The sequence below is a fragment of the Macaca thibetana genome, chromosome 9 (assembly GCF_024542745.1).
Source record: "Macaca thibetana thibetana isolate TM-01 chromosome 9, ASM2454274v1, whole genome shotgun sequence".
Taxonomy (NCBI): domain Eukaryota; kingdom Metazoa; phylum Chordata; class Mammalia; order Primates; family Cercopithecidae; genus Macaca; species Macaca thibetana.
This window is the reverse complement of record NC_065586.1, coordinates 34,246,374-34,271,460: the sequence shown is the minus strand read 5'-3', so window position 1 is coordinate 34,271,460 and position 25,087 is coordinate 34,246,374. Positions and strand designations below refer to the sequence as shown.

General features: G+C 38.5%; 1 protein-coding gene and 1 pseudogene across 27 annotated transcripts in view; both read left to right on the top strand.

The window, feature by feature from the left end:
- PARD3 (par-3 family cell polarity regulator) overlaps nt 1–25,087 on the top strand; it is a 717,622-nt gene that overhangs the window by 310,208 nt on the left and 382,327 nt on the right. The window lies entirely within an intron of this gene.
- LOC126962987 (elongin-B-like) lies at nt 9,675–23,263 on the top strand (annotated as a pseudogene). Its single transcript, XR_007728877.1, has one exon. The product of XR_007728877.1 is annotated as an elongin-B-like (transcript).

Here is a 25,087-nt window from a genome sequence, read left to right as displayed (position 1 = left end):
TATTCCGCATGTCCTTCATGTGAGTGGTATCACTGTATAACCAAATAGTAGATGAGGAGGAAATCACTTTGTATATATGTATTAAAAATTACTTCTTAGTATAAAAAGAGTTTAGCATGAAAATAACTTAGTATAAAAAGAGCTTGAAGTATTAGGGTTACTCTGTTGCTTTGTCATGTGAGGACGCTGCATTCATTCTCTTTCCCTTCTACCTTCCTACATGTGAGGATGCAGTAAGAAGGTCCTCTCCAGATGCCAGCCCCTTGATCTTGGGCTTCCTGGGCTCCAGAACTGTGAGAGAGTACATTGCTGTTCTTTATAAATTACCAGTGTCAGGTACCTTGTTAGAGCAGGACAAAATGAACTAAGACAGTCACCATTAAAAAATAATAAGGAGAGACAACCAAGCATTGTATGCCTTCTGATGAAAAAAACACAACACCTCCTATGAGGTAGTCTTGACAAAAGAAATTAGTCATGAATCTGATCATACATCTAAATCCAAGTGCCTATTTACAGGAAATACAGAACCCTGAGAAGCATGTGAACACGATAGGGGTGCAGTCAGCCTAGTCAAGATGGTGGGAAACTGTGTAAGACAAATGGCCCACGTTCTTCAATAAAATCAACTGCACGGGCAGAAAGAGATGGAGAGGGAATTTATAAGTTAATAGAAACTTTTAAGAGATGTAACATCCAATCATAATGTCTGGATCTTATTTAAATCCTGATTTAAATGAAGCTTAATAGAAAGAATGATATATGTATGCTGATGAATAAAACACAAATTGGGCGTTTAATAGTAAGGAATTATTTAGATGCAATAACGTTATTGAAATTATTTTTAAAAGAACCTTTACCTTTTAGTGGCATGTAATGAATTATTTATGATTAAAATAATATCTCTAGAATTTGCTTCAGAATAGTACAGGCTAGGGATGGGTTACATAGAGATTCAGTATACCATTCTGTCTACTTTTATATGTTGGTTCAAAATTATCCTTAACAAAGGTACTTTTGTTTTTTTTTTTAAATAAAGGAAACACAAGGCACTTCTTAGTAGTTTGAAGGTTTATTTAATTACTTTTCTCTTTGAACTTTTTTTCCTCCATTCCATATAGCACCGAATTTTAACCTAATCTTTTTTAGGCTTGAATATTTTTATTGGTCATCTTATTTCTTTGCCACAAACAAAATACATTAAAAATTTAAATATAGTACTGTGTTGTTATTAGAAAATAATTGATCAAAATAGCACATATATACAAATATGTAGTATGTTTTGCTTTTTAATGTGGAAATAAGTGAAGGCCAGCCAAATGAGAACAGGTGAAGGATATTTATTCAGAGCTTGCTGTCTGTCGTAAGGGGGCCGCTATCATGGCTTGCCTTTGGCGGAGGCTCCCAGGCAGGCTGAGGAGTGAATGCTTTTGCATGGAGAAATAGGAAGACTTGGGTATGCTCTGACTGGAAACTGCTGGCATGAGGTAGCTGCAGGTGGGCTACCTAGAAGAGGGGCATATATGGTGTGATTGTTTAGAATTTCATATTTGGCGTTCTCTGGTTATTCCTATGTTGGAAGGAGAGTCAGAAATTAGGGAGTAAGTGGAGTTCTGTTACATCAGTGTTACTCAATTCTTCTAACTCCCTCCAAGTTAAATGCTAAACACCAATTAGTGATCCTTTGTCAGAAATTATTTTTATAGATATATCAATGAGCTAAAAACTGGCTTATGATATCCTTTTTTGTTCAGAGATCTAGAAACTAGTTGAGTGGCAAAAGCGTTTGTTATCCAGAGGCATTTATGTTCTCAGCCTCAAGACTGCTGTATTAAAGTGTGCTTTGTCATCCTGGAAGTTTTTATGCACAGTTGTGTATCAGTTGTAAGATTCAGGACAGGTGATGCTTATTTTTTTGTTGTTTTGTCATTTTTTTCAATGTACGTGTTTGTTGTTTGTTTTTGCAAAGCAGAAGAGCTATTCAGGGCACCATCATGACTTTCCTGGACTCTGGGCACTTTGGCCATCATGGGCCGCCCTCACCATATTAATATCAGTCATAAAATTATGTTTTATTTAACTTTAAATATTTCAGTATTGTACTTTTTCCATTTTATGCAACATTGAATCGATTTTCATGGTCCCTAAGAGAATCATTTTCTTCTGATGTGAGAAAAAAGTGAAAACATTTTCTTTGACTCTGAAAATTTGTTTTTCTCTTTTGATTTTAAAGGAAAATAAAACACTCCTGGGCTTCTAAACTTATTGTGGCCCTGGACACTGCCTCGTGGATGTATTGGCTTTGGGGCTGTTGACCATGGAGAATTGGGTGGGAAGAAATAGCATTACACCTTGACCCCCTTGTTTTCAGGCTTGTAGAACCATTTTAGGGAATGATGCATATTGAACACAAAGAACTTGACATGGGATACCTTAAAATGTATCTCTCAGAAGGTCTTTGCATGCTCCCAGGCAGATGCATGTTCTGCTCTAAAGGAAACTGGTTACTAGATACTCTATGTAACTGTTGGGGTCTTTTCCCCCACTCAATTTTGATAAGTTTGAGTGTATATTATACTTTATGGGAGTATATTCTACTTTATGCTTTCAACATGAGCTTGTTATGCCGATGCTCCTTTGTAATATAGAGTGTTTACATTTCAGAAAGAGTACGGGAAAGAGAGTCACACCATCTTGGACACTGGGCAAGGTTAGTAGGTAATTACACTGGTCACCTCTCTGAGTACCTGCCTCAGGATGGTGTTGTATAGTAATGAGATAATGTTCACAGTTCTCATGCAGCCCGTGACACAGGAGAAGCACTAAACTAATGGATGGTTGTGGAATGGTGTAGACGATCATGTCTCCTGAGGGCAGATCCGCTTCCTGGGGATGTATAAAGGAGTTGAGACGTTACTGAGCCCAAGTAACTAGGACATGCATTCTGGAATGGGACACTAGTGGCCCCTTAGGTAGATGGAGTGGAACTTTTGCAGAGTCAAATTGGAACCATGTCTGTGATATACATTTAACTGTCTTTATTTTCAATATTAACAAATCAGACTTAGATCTAAAGCTTTCAGGGTCGCACAGTTCAGATGCAAATCATTGAGTCCAAGACTGGTGATATTTTATGTATGACTTTTTCACTCTATGATTTTTTTTTTCTTCAATTTCCAAGGATTTTTTTTAGAAGTCAGATATTTGAGGGTAGCCCAGGTTTAGATCATGGCTGGATTCCTTTTACCTCACAATTCAAATGTTTAAATATCTCCTCTGGAGGATCTAGACTGAAGAACGAAGTTTCCTTTGAAAATGATGTAAGCCCGAGGAATGGTGAAATTTTTTGAAATGGTATTGCTGTAAAAATATGGGGAAACAAAGTATCCGATTTATTACATTTCTTTTTTTGCTGCCTTTTAAGTCTTTTGTCATTTTTAACCTTTTACAAGCTATGTTAATTTTAGTAATTTTTATCCATTACTTGGGAAATTTGTCTGAAATGATGGTATTTAATTAACTGATAAGATTTTACTATCTTCCTAACATTTAGACCTTAAAGAAATATCAATAATTATTATAGAAGGCTTGTGCCTAAGTTAGTGTCCCCTCCCACTTCTTGATTTCTTAATTTTTTTTCTTAGCAAGAATATACAGATTAATTTTGTCTTTCTAGAATATCCAAGACTTTTGGTATGGAGATCTGTCCTCCTAACATTTGCTGGTATCAGAGTACTATTTTCTGGATCTGATTTAAATACATATTGCAAATAGAAATAATATTCCTATTGTATTTCCTTTTAACTTGTGAAGTGGAGCATGGCATACAAATGGTATTCTCAGTATTTCAAATAATTACCTTCTTACTGTGCAAGTTCTATTCAGCATATAAAACCCATCCAGTTTTGTTGTAGATGCAATCTGATTATTACATGTTGACAAGGTCATATATCTATTAATTGGATTGGAGATGGGATACAAAATTGCTGTAATTATTGTAATTTTCTAGCTAATTGCAGGGTTGGTGGTGAATATTTTACTTCTGCAAAATGAAAAACAGTATTCCATCAGAAGTTGTTTTATGGGGTTTCAGACATTTTGTTTTATATCTTTGGTGCTTTTTGCCCGCAAAGTATCTCCTTTTTTTTTTTTTTTTTTTGTTGTTGTTGTTGTTGTTGTTGTTGTTGTTTTTGTTTTTTTTAAATCGATCTGAATGTCACCGTGCTCATTGGCAGGGATCGGCAAAATCAGGCACAGGCAGAGAGCTGAGTGGTACTCTCAGCTACCTCTTTGTTCCCGTTGCCACGTTACCTCTATTGTTTATTTATAAATTGGAGTACTCTTTTTTCCGACCTGTAACAAAGGTTGGAGGGGTCAGAGCCAATTGGAAGAGGATCTTCTGGTCTCTTGTCCCCTGCGCCCCACTCAGAAATACTCTCTAAAATGAGCATTTAAGAAATTAAGTTTATATGGTTTATGTGTTCTTTTTTGCATTAAAAAATTAAGTAAATTATTGGTCATCTTAGTATTTGTAATACAGGGCTTACTTTGCACATTCTGTAGTTTTGGTTAGAAAACTGGGAGCTGTATTGGCATTTAAAAATAATGGTGTATATGCAAGATGTGTTTGGAGGGGTGCAGATCAGGGACACCGTGCTACGATGGGAGTGTTGGAAGCTCACTGCAGAAGATGGTAAAAGCAGGCTGATGCGTATTCGCTGCTGAAATATAAACTGGAGGCGCAGGTGAAAATTGCCAAACCTAATGAGCAATTCGGCAGATAAGACAGGCTGTCAGGCGGTGGCAGATAAGACAGCAGCAGGCACACTGTGAACCAACTTGTGTGTTCAGAGAACTATATTTAAATAACACAAATAAAATCTTTTTCACTAGTATTTGCAATCACAATGAAATGTATTTTATCCTTCAGATTTCCAATTAAATGGCCTTTAACATATGGTGATTTTTGTTGCAAAATTTTTTTTTTAATTTGTTGACATTTTTCATCCATAAAACATGAACAAGATATATTTTCCATACATAGTGACATAAGTAATATTAGGTTTTCTAACACATTAATAACATAAAAGTGATCACCTTGGTGGACTGAAACATTTCATCTGTGGAGTTGACATTGGAGCAGAGTTAGGTAACATTATACTCTTTTCAGTGTATCATGTCATTTTTATCTGCTTACGTTACCCAGGAATTCTTTGCTCCCATTGGGTGCATGAAAATTGAGACATGTGCATGGTTCCTCCCCATTGAGGCCATCAATATATTGTATAGGAGACATTTGGAAAAGATTTTCATGAATCTGTTGGGTATAACAGCTCCTTAGGAAACTTCCCAGTTCACCTTCCTGATGTTTACCATTTGGAAATTGAGGCTCGATGTAAAATGATAACATTCTGTACTCATGGCATAACTGAAGCTCAGGTCTCCAAATTCAAGACAAGCAGAGGTATTGCTGAAAATGTATGAGCATTTATTATCCCTCAAGATCTGTGGCATTTCCAAACACCTGACTTTGGTAAGTCCCAAGAATCTTTGCAGTTCCTATCTGTCATGTCATCAGTATTTCTTTTCCTTTTTTTTTTCTTTTCTCTTTGATGGAGTCTCTCTCTGTTGCCTAGGCTGGAGTGCAGTAGTGCCATCTCGGCTCACTGCAACTTCCACCTCCCGGGTTCAAGTGATTCTCCTGCCTCAACCTCTCGAGTAGCTGGGATTACAGGCATCTGCCAGAATTCCTGGTAATTTTTGTATTTTTAGTAGTGATGGGCTTTCATGATGTTGGCTAGGCTGGCTTCGACCTCCTGACCTCAAGTGATCCACCTGCCTCAGCTTCCCAAAGTGCTGGGATTATAAGCGTGAGCCACCATATGCAGCCTGACATCAGTATTTCTAAGTTGTCTTTAAGCAGAATAAATATTTGGCCTATATATTTAATTGCATCTCTGTGAAGCCCTGAAATTAAAAATCTTCACACGTATGTAATATAATATTTTACACTTTATAATAGTAACTGGCACAGTCCACTGGCCCCATTTTTTAGAGATACTCTGCCCCATGTCATCAGATGTAGACATTGGCCTGGCCTTCATCTGGAAAGGCTTGTCTGTTGGGGGTCCACAGGGCTGTCTGTTGGATATCCACAGAGCCTTGACATGTGACCTATTAGGATGGTGTGAGTCACAGAATTTGCCTTTGAAACTAGACCCAAACCATGTGCTACTGCACCCCCTGTACACAAAGCTCTCTGTATCATTCAAAACCTGATGAAATCTTAGGGGAGGACAGGTTTACACATTCATTCTTTTCCACACAAAAGATTCCCCTACTGCCCAATTCTTCCCTCTTCACTTCTCTTTGCCCTTGATTATTATATTTGACTTGACTCGGAGGTCTTGCCTGGTATTCTTACCTTTGCATGGGAATAAGCCTTATTTGCCTAATTATGTTACCTGTTTATCGGAAGCAGAAATAGTTACTTACACTCGAAAATTTGTAATGGGAATGTAGCTGTGAATATGAAAGTCTGTTTAAATCAAAGCAAGAAATCCCATTTCCAAATGGTAATAAGACGTGTGTTAAAAGAAGAAAATAATGGTATGAAAGAGTTTGTTTCAATTGCCAAGATTAGACTGTACACTGGTCAATAAACAAGAGTTTTGTTTGTTTGTTTGTTTTTTGTTTTTCTCTTTCAATCCAACCAGGTATTTGGGTTCTTTCTTCTGTTGGTGCATGTCACATAGAGACCCATATTGTGGATTATTTTGTCAACATGAAAGCCTGGCAGATAAAATCCTTTCCCTTCTTCTTGCTGCACTTGATACAGATCTCTTCTTTACTTCTTGAGAATATGTTTGCTTATTTATTTGTTCGTTGCCTTTAGTGTCAGCAATGGCTTTGTGTCCCCAGTTCTGTTTGCTTCTGCCTGGCTCCTCTACAAAGCTAGAGAGGTGCCTCGTATCTCAGAATTTCAGAGTCATTTCCAACCAGTGAAGGACTAAGAGAAAGCTGCCCACGAGCCCGCAAGGTGCTGATAAGTGTGCCTCTGAGATTCTCACCTCTAACTTTTCCATGGAAGGGACAGCTAGTAGTTTCTCTCTGTGCTACATTTTAAAGGACAAAAAGAAGTCTAAATCAGTTTATTAATTCATGGTGTTATTTTGTGTTTATTTATTTATATTGATTGGTAAATTAGTAATTTACAAACTGTTGTCAATTTATTGCCTACATATCAGCAAGTACTTTTTTTTTTTTTTTTTTTTTAAATAATCTTGGAGCCGAGCACATTGGCTCAGTCCATAATCTCAGCACTTTGGGAGGCAGAGGTGGGAGGTTCACCACTTGAGGCCAGGAGTTCAAGACCAGCATGGGCAGCATAGTAAGATCCTGTCTCTGCAAAAAGAGTAAAAAATAAAAATAGCTGTACCTGGTGGCTCACACCTGTAGTCTCAGCTACTTAGGAGGCTGAGGCAAGTGGCTTGTTTGAACCAAGGAGTTCGGGCTGCAGTGAACTGTGATCATACTACTGCATTCTAGCCTAGGTGGCAGAGTGAGACCCCATCTCTTTAAAAAATCTGGGGACTCCAGTGTGTGCACTGCATGGCTTGTGAATGTGGAAGTGCAGTGAGCATAGTTTTGCTCAAGAATGGGTTGATGATAGCACTTTCCCAGAGTAAAGCTCATTTTTATAAAATCTCTATGTCTCAGAACTGATCCCTGCTTTAACTGCTTTTCTCTCTGGCATTTGAAAACAGTTAACCATATATAAAATGAATGATTTTCATAACTCCATAAAAGGAGCATTATGACATCATCTACTGTTTCTCCCTCTCGTTCTCATAAATCCAAACCATCAACCTGTTTATTCTTGTGTACTGGCACACGGTGTATTCCCAGCATAGAATGCCTTTCTATCTATGTTCTCTCTAAAACTGGAGAAAGTTTTCTGCACCCTAAATTTTCTACCCTAGGGATTAAACAGCCACTATAAATCACTTTCCCACTCTTCCTCACAGAGGAACGGGTAAATATGTAATAGCCATCACAGCAGCCTGTTGTCTCTCCTGCAGTTGTGTTTCTACCACATCACACAAAGCTTCTTTTTCTTGTCTTTTTAGCAGTACTGTGGTAGTAATTTTTTTACACAGTATGTAATGTCTGTATGTACAAATACATATATATGTATGCACACACTGAGCTGATATTTAGTGAGGTTATATATGGAAGGACTATAGGAATAGCATGTAATTTAAGAAAAATAAATTATTTTTAAAAGATAGACCCTGTGTTTAAGATGGAAAATTACAGTTTACAGATCAGTTAGGCATGCCTCGCCCAGCCGTAATATGGAAAAAGTGTAAGCAAAGGGCATTTTAGCGAGCTGCTCAGGTACTCAACCTATCATCACATTTAATTAAAATGTCATTTTGAGCCATGGCCGATTCATTCGTTAATTTGTTATTTAAAACAGCTTGAGAAGTATTTATTTTAAATACAGAATTTGTGTTAATGAATTGGAAAAGAATATTGTATTGCTTGGCAGAGATGTTATAGCCTAACGATTTGTGGCTTAGAACAAGAAAAACCAGCTGGTGATCAGTTTGTCTAAGTAGTACATGAGTATCTACTAATATTCGATAATAGCCAATTTTTTTTAAATAACCAGAATAAGGGAGTTGGGAATGGGAGGCAGAAACAAGGACACTGACGCCCAAAACTGCACAGTATGGGTCTGTGATCCATGGTTCAGTTGGATCCCTTATGAGGAGGGGGAGGAAAGCCAGCTGGGCAGGGATATGCATGGGCCTGCATCTGTGCTTCTGCCAGAAGAGAAGTCACCAGCTCTGCCTTCCTCACTTTTCCCCCTTGTCTAAGATCTGTCCTTCTCTTTTCTTCAAAAGTGTGAAATTAGTTTAATCAAAGTTTTTTTTTTTTTTTGAGATGGGATCCTGCTGTGTTGCCTATGCTCAAGTAATCCTCTCTCTGAGCCTCCGCAGTAGCTGGGACTATAGGGAGTCACCACCATACCTAGCCAAATCTAAGGCATAGTTTATTTTCTCCAATTTTGGAAAGCAGGGTATATGTAGTTCTGCGTGTGTGTGTGTGTGTGTGTGTGTGTGTGTGTGTGTGTATGTGTATGTGCGTCTATATCGCTACAAATGAGACCACTGTCTTAGTCCATTCAGGCTGCTTCAACAGAATACCTTAGACTGGGTGGCTTATAAACAACCAAACCAGATTTCTCATGTCCTACAGGCTGGGAGTGCAAGATCAAGGTGCCAGCAGTTTTGGTGTCTAGTGAAGGCTTGCCTTCTCATAGATCTTTACTTCTCACTATGTCCTTACATGGTGGGAGGAGCAAACAAGCTCCATTGGGTCATTTTAATAAGGGCACTAATCCAAGTCATGAGGACACAGCCTCCCACAAGGCCCCACATCCTATACCATCACCTTGGGGGTTAGGATGTCCCCTCCTGAGTTTTGGTGGACACAACATTCATTCCATACCACTAGGGTAATGTCCTGATGTCAAGTCTTTACCTTAATCACATGTGTGATGTAAGGTAACATGGCAGGTTCTAGGGATTAAGATGTGGACATCTTTTTTTTTTTTTTTTTTTGGCAGGGGTGGGTGGTGAGGGACATTATTTTGCCTACCACATTTTACATACATTTAAATATTTACAGTAGTGTGAAAATAATGCACTTTACAAATGCATCATCTTCCATGATAATATGAAATGAGCATCTGATCCAGTGATATTAATGGGCTGATCATTTTGATTTCAGTATTTTGGGAAGGAAAGTAATGAACAGTAATGATCTAGTGAGTGTATTAGCCCATTCTGAAATACCTGGGACTGGGGTAACTTTCATTGACTCACCGTTCTGCAGGCTTTCTAGGAAGCATGGCACTGGCATCTGCTTGGCATCTAGGGAAGCCTCTGGTAGCTTACAATCATGGTGAAAGTTGAAGGGGGAGCAGGCACATCACGTGACGAAAGCAGGAGCAAGTCAGGCGGAGGGGGGTGCCACACACACACTTTTAAATTATCGGCTCTCCTGAGAACCCACTGTCATGAAGACAGCACCACACCATGAAGGATCCGTCCCCAGGATTCAGCCACCTCCCACCAGGCCCCACCTCCAGCATTGGGGATTACAGTTCAACATGAGATTTGGGCAGGGGGTAAGTATCCAAACTATATTAGTGTGTATTTCTTTGAGACCATTTTTTATTTAGGTGAGCCCTATGGGGCAATATTTGTACAAATAAAACTCTAGCCATTACATAATTGTGGTTGCTTGATAAAAAACAAAAATCTGTGGTAAAAAAATTGGTTATTTTTAGCTCTTTTGCACAATTAAAAGTAATTTTTATAGTAATTTTTTAGTGCTATAGATGTGAAATTTTGATGAGAAAAATTATGTACAGGTTGTGAATATTGTGCATGTTGGGAAGTTTCATTCTTTCACTGGTACTCTCTTGTTCAAGCTCTCCTCCTCCCTTCTGTATGACTTATTTTACTTTTAAGCATTAAGTTATTGTAACACAAGTTATGTTACTGTATTCATTTTATGTTGTTATAATTTGTTATTTTATGTAACTTTTGTTATTGGAACATAACAGGCTGGAGTGCAGTGGTGTGATGTTGGCTCATTGCAGCCTCCAATCCCAGGTTCAAGCTGTTCTCCCACCTCAGCCTCCTGAGTAGCTGGGATTACAGGCATGAGCCACCACACCCAGCTAATTTTTGTATTTTTGTAGAGATGAGGTTTTGCCATGTTGGCCAGGCTGGTCTCAAACTCCTGACCCCAGGTGATCTGCCTGCCTTGACCTCCCAAAGTGCTGGGATTACAGGTGTGAGCCACTGTGCCTGGCCTATTTTAGACATTTCCAATAGTTCTGGTTTGAACAGATGCTTTAAAAATGATGGAAGATTGATTCTAATGAGTCTTCTTATGCACACTGACCTAAAGGCCATTTTTGTTTTATAACTTACTTTCTTCTTTCGATTGTGAAAAAGTGCATTCTTGGGCATTTGCTAATCTTTTATAGAATTAAAATTTTCTTAAGCATAGCACCCTTTTCTAGTTTTGTGTGTGTCCTACATTCTGCTTTATTTGGTAGCTACTTCCAGGCCTCTGTAGCACATAAGGTTTTATAAAGTCAGAATCACATCTTCATCATCCCTGTGAGTGTGTGTAGCATGGGTTTGATGCTTTGCATTCAAGAAGTATGTAGTCAGCCCTCCATGCCTGTGTGTTGTATATCCATGGCTTCAACCAACATGAATTGAAAATGTTTTGAAAAAAATTGCATCTGTACTGAACTTGTACAGACTTTTTTTCTTGTCAGTGTTCCCTAAACCATACAGTATAAAAACTATTTATATAGCAGTTACATTGTATTAGGTATTATAAATAACGTAGAGATGATTTAATGTGTCCTGGACGATATGTGTAGGTTGTATGCAAATACTATGCTATGTCATATCCGGGACTTGAGCATTCTCAGGCATCTGGGACCAATCTCCTACAGACACTGAGAGATGGCTGGACTCCCCTTTCTTCTCAGCCCTGTCAAACTGGCAGTGACATCAAAAGGAAGGGCCGCATGGTCTTGGACAGAGTTGGCTTAGAGAAATAGAGAGTGTGCTTAATTCATTTCAGGTTCTAGATAATGCAGCATGATAAAAGACTATTCATATGTTATAAATATAAAATTTCAACAGATCCACGTTCATATGTGTACTTCATATTTTAGTTAGCAGATTCCTTTAATGGGTTTTTTTTTTTACACTGAGGAAATATTTCACACTATTTTCCACTAAAACCTGTTTCAATTTGTATACATTCGCCAAGATTGTAATTTTATATGGAAACCTCACAGATAACTTTTTGTGTCTATTTCCTCACCTGGTGTATGCTTGCTGAGTGTCCAGTGCAATAGTCTATCATCGTAGAAAATGGAGACACCCTTGATTAGAAAACATAGTTACAGAAAGCACATCTGAAATGATAACTCTTTGGTTTTTAATTTATCATCCATCTTCACATACTCTTTTTATTAAAGGATTGTAGATTGCTGCATTTTGTTAAAATCTAAGAACAAAGCTTTATTGCTTAAGAGGATGATTTAGCTATAATCTTGTAGTTATATTATTCCTTATCAACATAAAAAAAAAAACAAACAAACATGTCCTTAGAGAAAAAAGGCTTGCGCTAAACAAATTGAGTAACCATTGGGGGCATACTTTTATTCTCAGGAACTTGGCTGCTGTATGTCTTCCTCTGGACTCATCTACAGTAAATGATGTTTCACCATCTATTGGTAATGAAATGGTCATATGTGTGTTATACTTTCTTATGCAAGAGTCAGGGCTATTACTTCAGTGCTATTCTAAGTGTCTAAAAAAGGTAGGAGTGAGTGTGTGTGTGTGTGTTGCAGTGATTCATTACCTTTATTTTTCTATGTTCACACGTAAGTGATTATCCTTATTTATTGGCTGAAAATTGAGTATTGATGTAGGCTTTTAAATTTTTGTTCATTTTTAATTTCTTTTTGAGACAGAGTTTTACTCTTTTGCTCAGGCTGGAGTGCAGTGGTGCAATCTCAGCTCACTGTAACCTCCGCCTCCTGGGTTCAAGAGGTTTTGTGTCTCAGCCCCCCAAGTAGCTGGGATTACAGACGTGTACCACCATAGCTGGCTAATTTTTGTGTTTTTAGTAGAGACAGGGTTTCACCATGTTGGCCAGGCTGGTGTCGAACTCCTGGCCTCATCCTCCTGCCTTGGCCTCCCAAAGTGCTGGAATTACAGGTGTGAGCAACACTGTGCCCAGGGGATAGTGGCCTTTTTACTTCAAGTATTCGTAGCAAGAATAAAGCGTGACATAAATGGCATGTGTGAAATTAGAATGATGTGTATAAAACTCACGAGACAGTGACTAATATGTCTTAAATAAATGTTGTATTCCATGGATTATTTTCTAGATTTATTTTCCTAAACACTGTCTTTGAAATGAATACCTACGTACCACACTTGTGCATCTCCCTCAGACTTTTAAAGGAATTATTAATCAAATGAAGCTGAGAAATACTGAAGTGTCTCTGTCTACATCTGACTGCTTTTTATAATTTGCTGTCAGTTCTTATGGGTTTCAAGCTTCTCAGTTCTATGCTACTCGTATTTGACATTTTTGGTTTTTTTTTTTCTGCCTACTTACCTACAATCTTACTGGTAAATATAATCTTTTTGAACATCTTATAGTAATATACCTTATGGAAATCAAAATAGTATAAGAAGTTCTTTGAGGAGCTAGGAGAGGGAAATAAAAGCACTTCTTTACATTTCTTCACCACTGTTTTTGTATATTGCTCCATTGCCCCTTGAATTATTTTGCAAGATCTAAGTATGTGTGGGTAAAATACAACTGCTTTGCATTTGTAACTTTATTATAATTAAATGTGTTTCATCTTTTTTAAAGATGGAAGAAATCACACTACAATAGTATTTGTTACTTCTTTTCATAGTCAAAGCACATCTACGTAAATGGAGTTGAGGCCACATCTTGACCCACTGATCATCTTGTTAAATTTCATGTTGCTTCCTAGCTCATTTAACTTGTGAGGAACAGCATTTTAGGAGGCTTGATTTAGCAATTCTTTTCAGTAAAACCATACCTCTTCTCAATGACTGTTGTATAAAGTCAGCACAACCTGTTCTAAAGAGATTTATGACACTGTAATGCAGAAAATATTGTAGAAATTATTATGGTGAAGATGTGACTTTAGGCAGCTTTTCTTTCAAAAAATATAGCCTTAATTATGGGGAAAAGCTCTCACTGTCATCCCTCAATATCACTTGGGGATTGGTTCCAGGAATTCCTACAGCTACCAAAATCTGAAGATGCTTAGTTTCTTATTTAAAATCGTGTACTAGTTTGCATATAACCTGCATACATCCTCTTGTACACTTCAAATCATCTCCAGATTACTTATAAGGCCTAACACAGTGTAAATGCTGTATAGTTATACTCTATTGTTTTTATTTGCATTATTTTTAATTTTTGCATTATTTGTTATTTATATTTTCTTTTTCAAGTATTTTCAATCTGTTGAGATTCAATCCGTGCATTCAGTTTGAATCCATGGATGTGGAACCAACAGATAAGAAGACCAATTGTATTTAGTATTACTACATTGGATATTTTTCACTAGTCTTTATAATATTCTGCATTGCTGGATCACATTATTTCATTAAGTTTTTTATTACAGAAAAGTTTAAACATACAGCTCAGCTATCACCTCTAACAATTATTAATTTATGGCTAATCTTGCTGCATCTATATTCCTACAAACTCATCCAAACAGGATTATTTTGAAACATATTTCAGACCTCATGTCACTTCGTCTGAAAATGTTTTAGTATACATTTTCAAAACATGAAATATTAAAAATAGTACTGTTTAATAACAAAAATACTTAATGCTGTAATAGGGTTATTAACATTTCTGATTGTTTTGTAAATGTCGCTTTATACTTGGCTTGTTTAGAGTCCACACAAAACCCACACCTTACATTTGATTGATATAGCTCTTCAGATTCTTTTAGTCTACAGGTTGTTCCTCCTCCTGACCCCTGTGCATGTATTTCAGTTTCTTCATTGAAATTGGGCTTGTTTTCTCCTGCAGCTTCCTCCTGTCTTGACTTCGCTGAATCCGTCCCTGTGGTATCTACCATGTTCTATAACTTCTGTGTTTTTTATAAACTGATAGTCGGATGTAGACTCTTAACATAACTCTGATTTGAATTTGTAATAATATTATCTCCAGGTATTGTTGTGTGGTTCCATCAGCAGATGGGGGATATGTGGTTGTTCATCATTTTGTGAGCAGTCCCTGGTAATTATTACCTGGATCTTTTATCTGTTTACCTGTTATTACTCTCATTCCTTTATTTATTAGGGGAATATTTCTATAAACAGAAACTTTTCCTTGTCAGCTATTCTTGCCAGTTAGTCTGAGGTATACTGGTCATATGGAAAATGTAGGCCAAATGCTTCATTTCATCTCTTTCTTAATCAGTTTTGTTTTTGTTTCTTTTTCTTTTTTTTTTTTTCTTCCCTTTTGAGACAAGGTCTTGCTCTGTCACTTAGGCTGGACACCCAGTGCGGTGATGCAATCTTGGCTTGCTGCCAAGTCTTCCTGGGCTCAAGCAATCCTCCCACCTTAACCTGCCAGGTGGCTGGGACTGTAGACGCACACCACCATGCCAGCTAATTTTTGTATTTTTATAGAGACAGGCTTTTGCCATGTTGCCCAGGCAGGTCTCAAACTCCTGATCTCAAGTGATCCACCCACCTTAGCTTCCCAAAGTGTTGGTATTACAGGCATGAGCCACCATGGCTGGCCTCTTCCTTTATTGGTTTTAGAAAAAATAAGTTGGTTTTCTAGGGCCACATCCTCATGGTTCATGTTTCCCTTTTTTTTTTTAAAAAAAAAAAAAAAAGATATCATTAAGAACTCACAAATATCAACATAGTTATTATTGCAGCCGGTTGCATTATGCTTCTTACTGATGCTCCAGTTGCCCCACATTTGAATAGCCAGGCCCTTCTAAGCTGACTCCTGAGAGCTGTTGGTAACAGCATCCTTAGTTTCTGCTGTGACTGTGTTCCATGCTCTTCTAATGTATTTTCTGCCCCATACCTATAATCAGTCATTTCTCAAAGTAGCCTTGCCCCTATTAATGGGCAAGGGTATTCACAGATCACTATTTGGAATCATTGCTTTTATTTTGCAAATGCTGAAAAGTAAGTTAACATCAAGAGTACCCTGGCTCAAATTCAGTTTTCACAGCAATGTCTGAAAATGTAGTGATTCTACCCTTGATTATCCGAGTGATGAATCTTTCCAAGGGTACGAATAAACGTGGGTTCTCCTTGCCGATTCAGATTTTCCTTTATTTGGCCTCTGATGAACTTCTTACAGAACTGCAGACTGATGTTTCTGTGGGCACTGTGACTGTGTGTTGGATGAGGTCTTACTTGGCAGGTGTCGGAAGCATTGATGGGCAGATCTGCTTGTCTGCAGTAGGATGCCAGAACACAGTGACCACTGTACTTGTGTTGAGTTGTGGGATTTTGTTTTTGCTTTTTTTGTTTATGAGTACAAATAGTTAGGAAGCAATGGCATCTCAATGAGTTTAACATTTTCTGTTTGCCCCTGGTGAAACTGAGTGCCAGGAAATTGGGCTCAACCATTGTGTTGTCTTCAGTAGGCAAACTGGGGTCAGGGGCTGGAACTTGGTCACAGTCATGGTGCTAAGTTTTGAAGAGGTTTTTCTTAGTGTGGAATGTCTGAGCTTGGTCTTCCCTAACAGTGGAATCGGCTCCAGCTCTGCAGACCTTATCAATCCTGTTACCTGTGCATCCAACATTTCATCTCCCAAAGCTGGCTTCATCAGTGATCTGTGAAGTGTGATGCGGAACCATTGAGGCATGGAAAACGAATATGGGGACCTTTGATCAACATGGGGATTAGGGGAACAACAATTATTTAAAAAAGAGTATCAGGACTTAACATATTCGTATTTTATTATCTCACATTGTAAAATTTCCTATTTCTTGTATATGTTTAATAATATTTATATTAGTGGAATTGAGCATTTAAATGATCATTAAATAAAAGTCCTATACAGCTGCATGCTCAGAAAGATTTTCCTAACAGGGCTATGTTATCAGGAAAGTTTAGAGGCACTGGACCTGCTTTCTGGTCACTTTTTCTACATCTTTTCTTGGGCAGTCTTTTGATCCATTCTCCAGTTTAGTCAAGCGTGATCGTTTAATAATTCACATCTCTCTTCCTTCTACCCCCATGCTTAAAAACCTTCAGTAGCTTCCCAGTACAGTTAAGAATACTGGTATGTTTTGTTCAAGTGTATAAGAATTGTTCTGTGTCTTTACAGCCTTACCTCTTCTACCTCATGACTAGCATGCAGGGCCTCTGAATTTCTTGGATGAGGCTTCTTCCTGCTTAACTCTAGGCACTTGCTTTTCCCTTTGCCTGGTAAAACTTCTCTTTGGTGCTCTCCTGTCTAACCTTACTTATGCCATAGGAGTCTGGTCAAGTCATAGTTTCTTCAGTAGGTATTTCCGGATTCCATAGAGTTGCTACATAATCCTGTAGCGCCTTGTATTTTTGGTGAGTACTGGAGAGTAGGGAATTTGTGTGGGTTCTCTAGATTCACCACTGTGTTGGGAAATGTTAACATCCGGCTCTCTGCAAACCACAGAAACCTGGCTTTGTCACATTTTCCCATTTCCATGGTGTAAATACGAGTATCATGTCCGGATTCAGGCTACCAAGTTGATGTCACTGAAGGTTGAGTTGGGATGAGATGCATGGTGGCAAACAGTAATATGGTAACAGACGGAGAAGATGCATCATGTGTGTAGATACTAATAAAATATAGTAAAATAATTAGAACATGAATAGTTTTGAGTATTATCTTTGTTTTAATATAATTTAGTTGGAAGTTTATGTACTATAATTTTTTTTCTTTTCTTTCTTTCTCTCCCTGTCCTTCCTTCCTTCTTCCCTTCCCCTTCCCCTTCCCTTTCCCCTTCCCCTTCCCCTTCCCTTCCCTCTCTTTCTCTCTTTCTCTTTCTCTCTCTCTCTCTGTCTTTCTCTCTTTCTCTCTCTCTCTCTCTTTCTTTTTTGAGACCAAGTTTCACTTTTGTTGCCCAGGTTAGAGTGCAATGGCACTATCTCGGATCACTGCAGTCTCCACCTCCCGGGTTCAAGTCATTCTCCTGCCTCAGCCTCCTGAGTAGCTGGGATTATAGGTGCCTGCCACCACACCCAGCTGATTTTTGTATTTTTAGTAGAAATGGGGTTTTACCATGTTAGCCAGGCTGGTCTGGAACTCCTGACCTCAGGTGATCTGCCTGCCTTGGCCTCCCAAAATGCTGAGATTACAGACATGAGCCACCGTGCCTGGCCTGTATTATAATTTTTAATAATTTTATTTAACCATCAACTCTCAAAAAGTCCTGAAAATTTAATAATTCTCTCTCATGCAATAGTATGAGCCAGGAGTAGAGATCCCCTGTGCCACACACAGGTCACATTTTTTTGAATTGATTGAAGACATTGGAATAAGGTAACGTATGCATGTGCCGTCATTTGTTGGCATTTACTTTGCTTTGCATTATCAACTTATTCTTTTATAGCTTGCATGTCTTGCATTATACTAGCTTTTAAATGAGGAGAAGTATATATCACAAAGGGAAATATGCGCAAATGCAGCCAGATACTCAAGGCCACGCCAGTGGTGCAACTGATTGACTAAGGCATTAACATTGATCTAATGAAGCTCAATGGCAGGTGGTTGGCTTGGAAAAATGAATTATAATACATTAATCTTGCTTTGTAAATATATAAGGTAGACAGAAAAAATGGTAAACATTTTCTTTCTTGGAATTTCCATTTTGCTATTCATTCCCTCATTTACCAATCATTGAGAGGTGAATTATCAGAAAAACGCTTTAGTGATATTTGCCTGCAGCTACTGAATTGGTAGTTTTGACTGAATTACTTGATCAATTCGACCTAAGTTTCTAAATTGACTAAGCATTTGACTGAAAAGATTCTTCAGAAGAAAATACAGATGATTTCACAAGATGATAGTGACATTGTTTGAAAGTATAGATTAAGGGCACCCAACACATTTCTGTTAATCCAAGTAAATGTTTCTGACAAGGTTATAAGAGTAAATGCCATCAGGGTTACAAAAGCTGGTGCAAGATTTAGACATTTTAATAGCCATGTAGTAGGACATTTCAAATATTATTTTCTAAAGGTTAACTGTCAATATTTAGGTCCTATAAAGAAAAAGTTTTAAAATGCCTTAGCATATAGTATTTACTTTGTAAGCAGTCTTTCTAGACAAAACAGCCCTTCTGTATTTTATTTCTAAAAATCAAAAGCTGGTAGGGCCAGAAAAGTTTTTAAGATAGAAGGTAAGCCGTTTTTGTTATAGATGAGGAAACTAGAGCCGTGCGTGAATATGAACAGCCTTGTTCTGTTTGAGTCTGTGTTTTGAAGTGTGTGGTTTACCATGTGAATTAAGACATGAGCAGGTACGAGCCTGTCTTTGCAGCAGATGATCTTCAGCCACATGCTTCATCTTATGCCAGCCCGTTGTCCTGGATGACTCTTCTTTTTATGTTGAATCAATGTATGGTAATATTTGCAGAGAAGACTAAGGAGGCGTATTAGAAATCCGTACTAATGTAGATACATTTTGTAAAATCAAATAAGATTGATCACCATCCCTACTTAATTTAGAGCAAAGGAAGGGAATCTAATTTTTCTATTTTTCCACACCTCGTTTGCTGTAATGAAAATGGCATTCTGCTTTGAATCATTTCCAAGGAAATGATTTTCAATATTGTTGTCTGTGACATTTTGACAATTAAAATGCATTTTTTAAGCCTACTGGAAATGCTGCGATGCTTTTTCTTGTTTTCATTTTTTTTTTCTTTTTTCCCAGTGGTTCTATCTGTGCTTGTTGCCTAGGAAACCACCACTGGGTTGAATTCTGTTTGCCTGGTTGTCTGACAGACTGGTAGAGTTACGGATAAAGTTCTTGGCTTTAGAATTGTAAAAGTGCTACTTAAATACTAGAAATGTTTTATCAATATTAAAGTGCTTTATCTCCTCAATTAAAAAGCAGCCAAGCATTTGTTTGGTTTTCTTAAAATGCTAAATAGAGAATTATTGTTTTTCTTGATTATTATTGAAATTTCCTGTTTTGTATACAAATTTGCAATAGGATTTGAATTGTCACAGTGAGCTAGTTCTAAAGATAGCACTTCAATAAAAAAATGCTTCTGTAAATTTGTTTACTTCCTTGGGGAGTCATGTGCGTGTATTATCATTCTCAAGAGGGACAAACATAAACATATTTCATGAAAAAATTCACAGAGGTGTTAGAAAATGCAGATTATTTTGCCCTGTATTTGATAAGTAGAAAAACAATTATTTCTATATAACTTTTTCAAATTAAAGTTAGAAGTGTAGTGGAAATCCCACAGATCTTTTCTGAGTGATTAAAAGTTAATAGAACTGAGAGTATATAATTAATGGTTATTTAATTATACTTTTCTCTAGCTAAATTCAGTGTCCTATAACATTGCTTAATACTAAAAAAATTTTAGAGAGATGTGTTTTTGGATGATCCTGTGACCACTAGCTCCATGAAGCTGTAGAGCCCTTGAAATGAGGCAGGGGTAACTGAGGAGCTGAATCTAAATAGCCAGTGTGGCTAGTGACTCCGTCATCTGGGGACTTGATGGAAATACAGAGTCTTGGGCCCCATCCGGACCTATTCATTCAGAATCTGTGTTTTTCATGAGGCCCCTTAGGGCTGATATGCAATGCTGTCTCTTTTAGAGCAATAATTCTCTTCTAGAGCAGTCTTGGCTGCACGTTACAATGACCTGAAGAGCTTGTGAAAGTAATTCTTTGGCTTCATCATAGGCCAGATTTTCAGTATTTCTGTTGGGGATCCTGGAACCAGCATTTTACCGAGTATTCCCACATCATTTTAATGACTGGTGAAGTGTTAGAACCACATATATAACTCAAAGAGTATACAAACAAGTGTGGCCTTCGGATGGGGAGGTCTTAAGCACTGCCCTGGATTTTCCACTTTTTTGTTGAAGTTAATATAGGAGTGGTGTATGTAAGAAAGAGTCCAGGCCAGGAGCGGTGGCTCAAGCCTGTAATCCCAGCACTTTGGGAGGTCGAGGTGGGCGGATCATGAGGTCGGAAGATTGAGAGCATCCTGGCTAACACAGTGAAACCCCATCCTAAAAAAAAAAAAAATTACCTGGGTGTGTCGACCGGGACCTGTGGTCCCAGTTACTTGGGAGACTGAGGCAGGAGAATGGCATGAACCTTGGAGGCGGAGGTTGCATTGAGCTGAGATCGCGTCACTGCACTGCAGCCTGGGCAACAGAGCAAGACTCTGTCTTGGAAAAAAAAAAAAAAGAAAGTCTGTACTGAGTGCTAAGTATATTATCTTAAATTGACTAAACATTTCACTGAGAAGACTCTTTTGGTAAAAATATACAAGACTGTATTGACAGGCTGGGCATGGTGACTCATGCCTGTACTCCCAGAACTTTGGGGAGGCAAAGACGTTAGCGACATACTTTGTGAATGTATAGATTAAGGGCACCCATCACATCTCTGTTAATCCAAATAAATGTCCTTGACATAGATAAGAAGCACGAGCATTTTGTTTTGTGTACACACACACTCACTCTCTCTCTCTAATGTGCCCTTCCGTCAATGTACCACTCCCCATTTCTTCTCACAAATCCCCTAATAATAAAATAAATTGCAATGAATTTAAAAGCCTTATTTGTTTGCTCATCTTAGCTAAAGGGAGCTTATTTCATTCTTAAAATTTTTTTTCATGGTCTTTCTTTTTCCCTGTGAAGAACGATTACAAGATCCAAGCATGAGATGAGTCATTGTCGAAAGAACAGTGTCTTTTCTTCCAGCTCTGACTTGCAGTGTGGTTGAGTTCAGCTTATGTGCATTTACTGCACTCCTACCGTGTGATGGCATTGATGGTAGATGTAGGTGAGAAAGGTGCAAATTAGCCAGTCTCTTGCTTTCAGTTCTTGGTGTTCCTGGATTTCATGCATACTGGATAGGAGCATGTTTCCTGTGGCTTGACTACTGAGGCTTGGATTTTTATTTCTACTAATTACTGTTGGATTAAAACTTTTGCCAGGATATCTGATCTCTGTAACACCAAGTCTTCATACCTGTAAGATGGGAATAATAATAGAACCTATTTTATGGCCTTGTTCTGAGGATTTGATCAGTTATGACATTAAGGTTCTTAGCATATACATAACCCATAGTAAATGCTCAACAAATGTTAGTGATTACAGACTTAATTGGCTTATTATAAATGATCAGGGCATGTTTACTTTTACATTACTCTTTCCTTAAGGAGGAGAATGAATGGTTTGGATTAGCTATGAAAGATCTCTGCACTTTGAAGGTAATACAAACAGACACGCAGCCATATGTTTCAGAGCCATGAAGTCTTATTGCCGCCTTGGAGCAACCAGTTGGTGCCAAATGGCCTTATTAATCGCCAGTGTGTACAGGGTTGTGTGGTAAGGAATTAATTTGAAACTGGAACAGTTAAGACAGAGAAGTGGATAATGAGCAATTTGAATGTTTTTAAAGTGCTTCTGTCATACTCCCCCTGTAGAAAATAAAGCTTTTCAACTTCTGGCAGCATCCGATCCTTTACTTCGTTTTCGTTCCTAGCACTGATCTCCTCATGGCATACGCTATGCTCACATGTGTATTCTTTGTCCTCTCCTCATCAGAATGGAGCATTCTGGAGGCATTATTGGCCTTCCAGGTTCACACGATTCTTCTGCTCTCTGCCTCAGCCACCCCTGAGACTACGGGCGCACACCACCATGCCCAACTAATTTTTGTATTTTTAGTGGAGACAGGGTTTCACCATGTTGGCCAGGCTGGTCTAGAACTCCTGACATCACATGATCTGCCCACCTCAGCATCCCAAAGTGCTGAGATTACAGGCTTCAACCATTGTGCCCCACTGTAGATGTTTGTCTTTGACAGAATGACTTTTTAAACTTCCTTAGAAAGCTTTTAGCAGGGCAGGCAAGGGACGGGGCCATGCATGTGGCATGCTGGGCTGTGGGTGCTGGCTGCTGGGAGCCTGGCGAAGCGTGGCCGCGCATGTGTGCTGAAGGGAGAGGCGGCCACAGAGATAGCATGTTCCTCATGATCCAGCGCCACTCCATCACCGTCTTCACAGATACCAAGGTGTCTGGCATGGTGTTTGAGTTGAAATGCATCGTCGAGGGCATCCTCAGCAGCTGTACAAGGATGACCCGCTCTTGGATGTTGGCAAGACGCTGGGTGAGTGTGGCTTCACCAGCCAAAGTGCGCGGCCACAGCCCCGCCACAGCTCTGCTGGGCTTCCAGGCGGACGACACCCTTGACGCCCTGTACATCCCGCTGTTAGGAAGCCCAAAGACGCAGGAAGCAGTGCCCATGAGCAAGCCGTGCATAGAGGGCACTCTGCATGTCTGTGAGAGGCCCACTTCCACCAGTAAAAGAGATTTAGATTTAGATGTCAGGGTGCAAAAAGAAAAAAAAAAAAAAAAAAAAAGGTTTTAGTACCATGAAGATTCATGTGCATCCCAGTGTGGTGGCGAGCCTGTGGTCCCAGCTGCATAGGAGGCAGGGGTGGGAGGATCCCTTCAGCCTGGGAGGTTGAGGCTGCAGTGAGCCCAGATTGCACCACTGCACTCCAGCCTGGGTGACAGAGCTAGACTCTGTCTCAAAAAAAACATAAAAATAAAAAAAAATAAAAAATAAAAAATTCATGTGCAAGATGTAAAGCCCAGTTCTGACAAAAATGAAGTATGGAGATTAGAGTGGAAGTTTAACACCTCATAGTTGTAGAGAGGCCTGCTGCTGTGAAGTAATTGTTGATGGTCAACATACACTGGGATAATTATAAAATCTCGTAAAGTGCAGGAGCTTCAAACGCACATCCTGAGGTGACAGAAAACTGGCAAATGAAATTGGCAAATTGCTAGTCCCCAGGTAAGAGAAGAAGATTACGCTTTTATATAGTATTGTGGAGTAAAGGTTATAATAATAAAGAAATAGGGGAAATAATGCTCATCGAAAGTTAACTTGACAGTTAGTGCTGTACTTAAATTCTTAACAAAATAATAGAAGACAAATGTCAAAGGAGAGGGCATTGAGCATTTAGAGAATATCTTCAATGCAATCAATAGTCAATGTCAATTTTTGAAAGACAAATTACTTATTAGATGAAGTTATAATTTTAAAATTTAATTACATGATTGTTGAACTAAATTGGTAAAGGGGAAGTGATATGAGGAATTTCGTGCAGATACACACATAAAATTATATGTGAAGAATTAATTTAGATTGACTCCCACTCAGATATTCTCATAAGGGAGTCAGCACTGCATGAAGGACCATATAGTGCAAAATTAATAAATAATTAAAAAAAAAAAGGGAAGTGAAACCTGGATGGGATTTCCAACCAGGGAGTTTATCACCAGTATTTGAAGCAGCAATTCTTTGTCCCTTTCCTGGTAGAAGACCTTTTTTTGGTTCTCTGGGGCCTTCCAACATCTGTAATTGTTTCTTTGCTACAGAGATTGCCCTTTCAATACTTGAGACAATCAATGTGAAAAGGACAGAGATAGATGGAAGTCCTGTATCTGTAGATGGAAATCATTCATTTTCTTAATTTATTTATACAGTAACACTTTAACAAACATTTTCTCAGTGTCCTTTGCTGGACTAAACACTAGGGGTAGAATCACAAAATTTAATGAGGCGGACAGATGAGAAAGTACCAGATCTAACAAGTGAAATCAAGCGTGATTTCACTTAGGCTGTAGAAACCTGTTGAACTTCTCAGAGATGGCAATGCCTGCCCAGCCGACCTTAGAGAAGAGAGTGGGTGAGAAGAGGGCCCAGGGAGAGAACTGGAAAGCCTCTGTGGCCTTCTGCAGTGCGTGTTCCAGTTGAGTGTCAGGGTGCAGAGACGTTGTTCAGCTCACAGAGGGTACTCTAATGGTATTGTGCCCAAGCAGACCGAAGATTCTGAGTTATGACATCTGATTTGTGGTTTAGAAAAGGTATCATGAGTGCTTTGTAGAGGATGACTTGGAGACAGCCAAGCCTGGAGGGATAGAATAAATCAAGCTGAGAAATGATGAAGATCTGTGACTGCCAGTATGAAGTTCACATTTTAAAATAATCACAGCTGAATTAAATGTGTGTGTGTGCATATATATAATATTTATTTTATATATATAGCAATTACATGTATATAGCATGACATAGCCCTGCTACTCAGAGTCACAAAAGGGTGATGATCACTCAGACCAACAGCACTGATGTCAGCAGGACACTGAAATGCAGAATTTCAGATCCTACCCACTCCAGACCT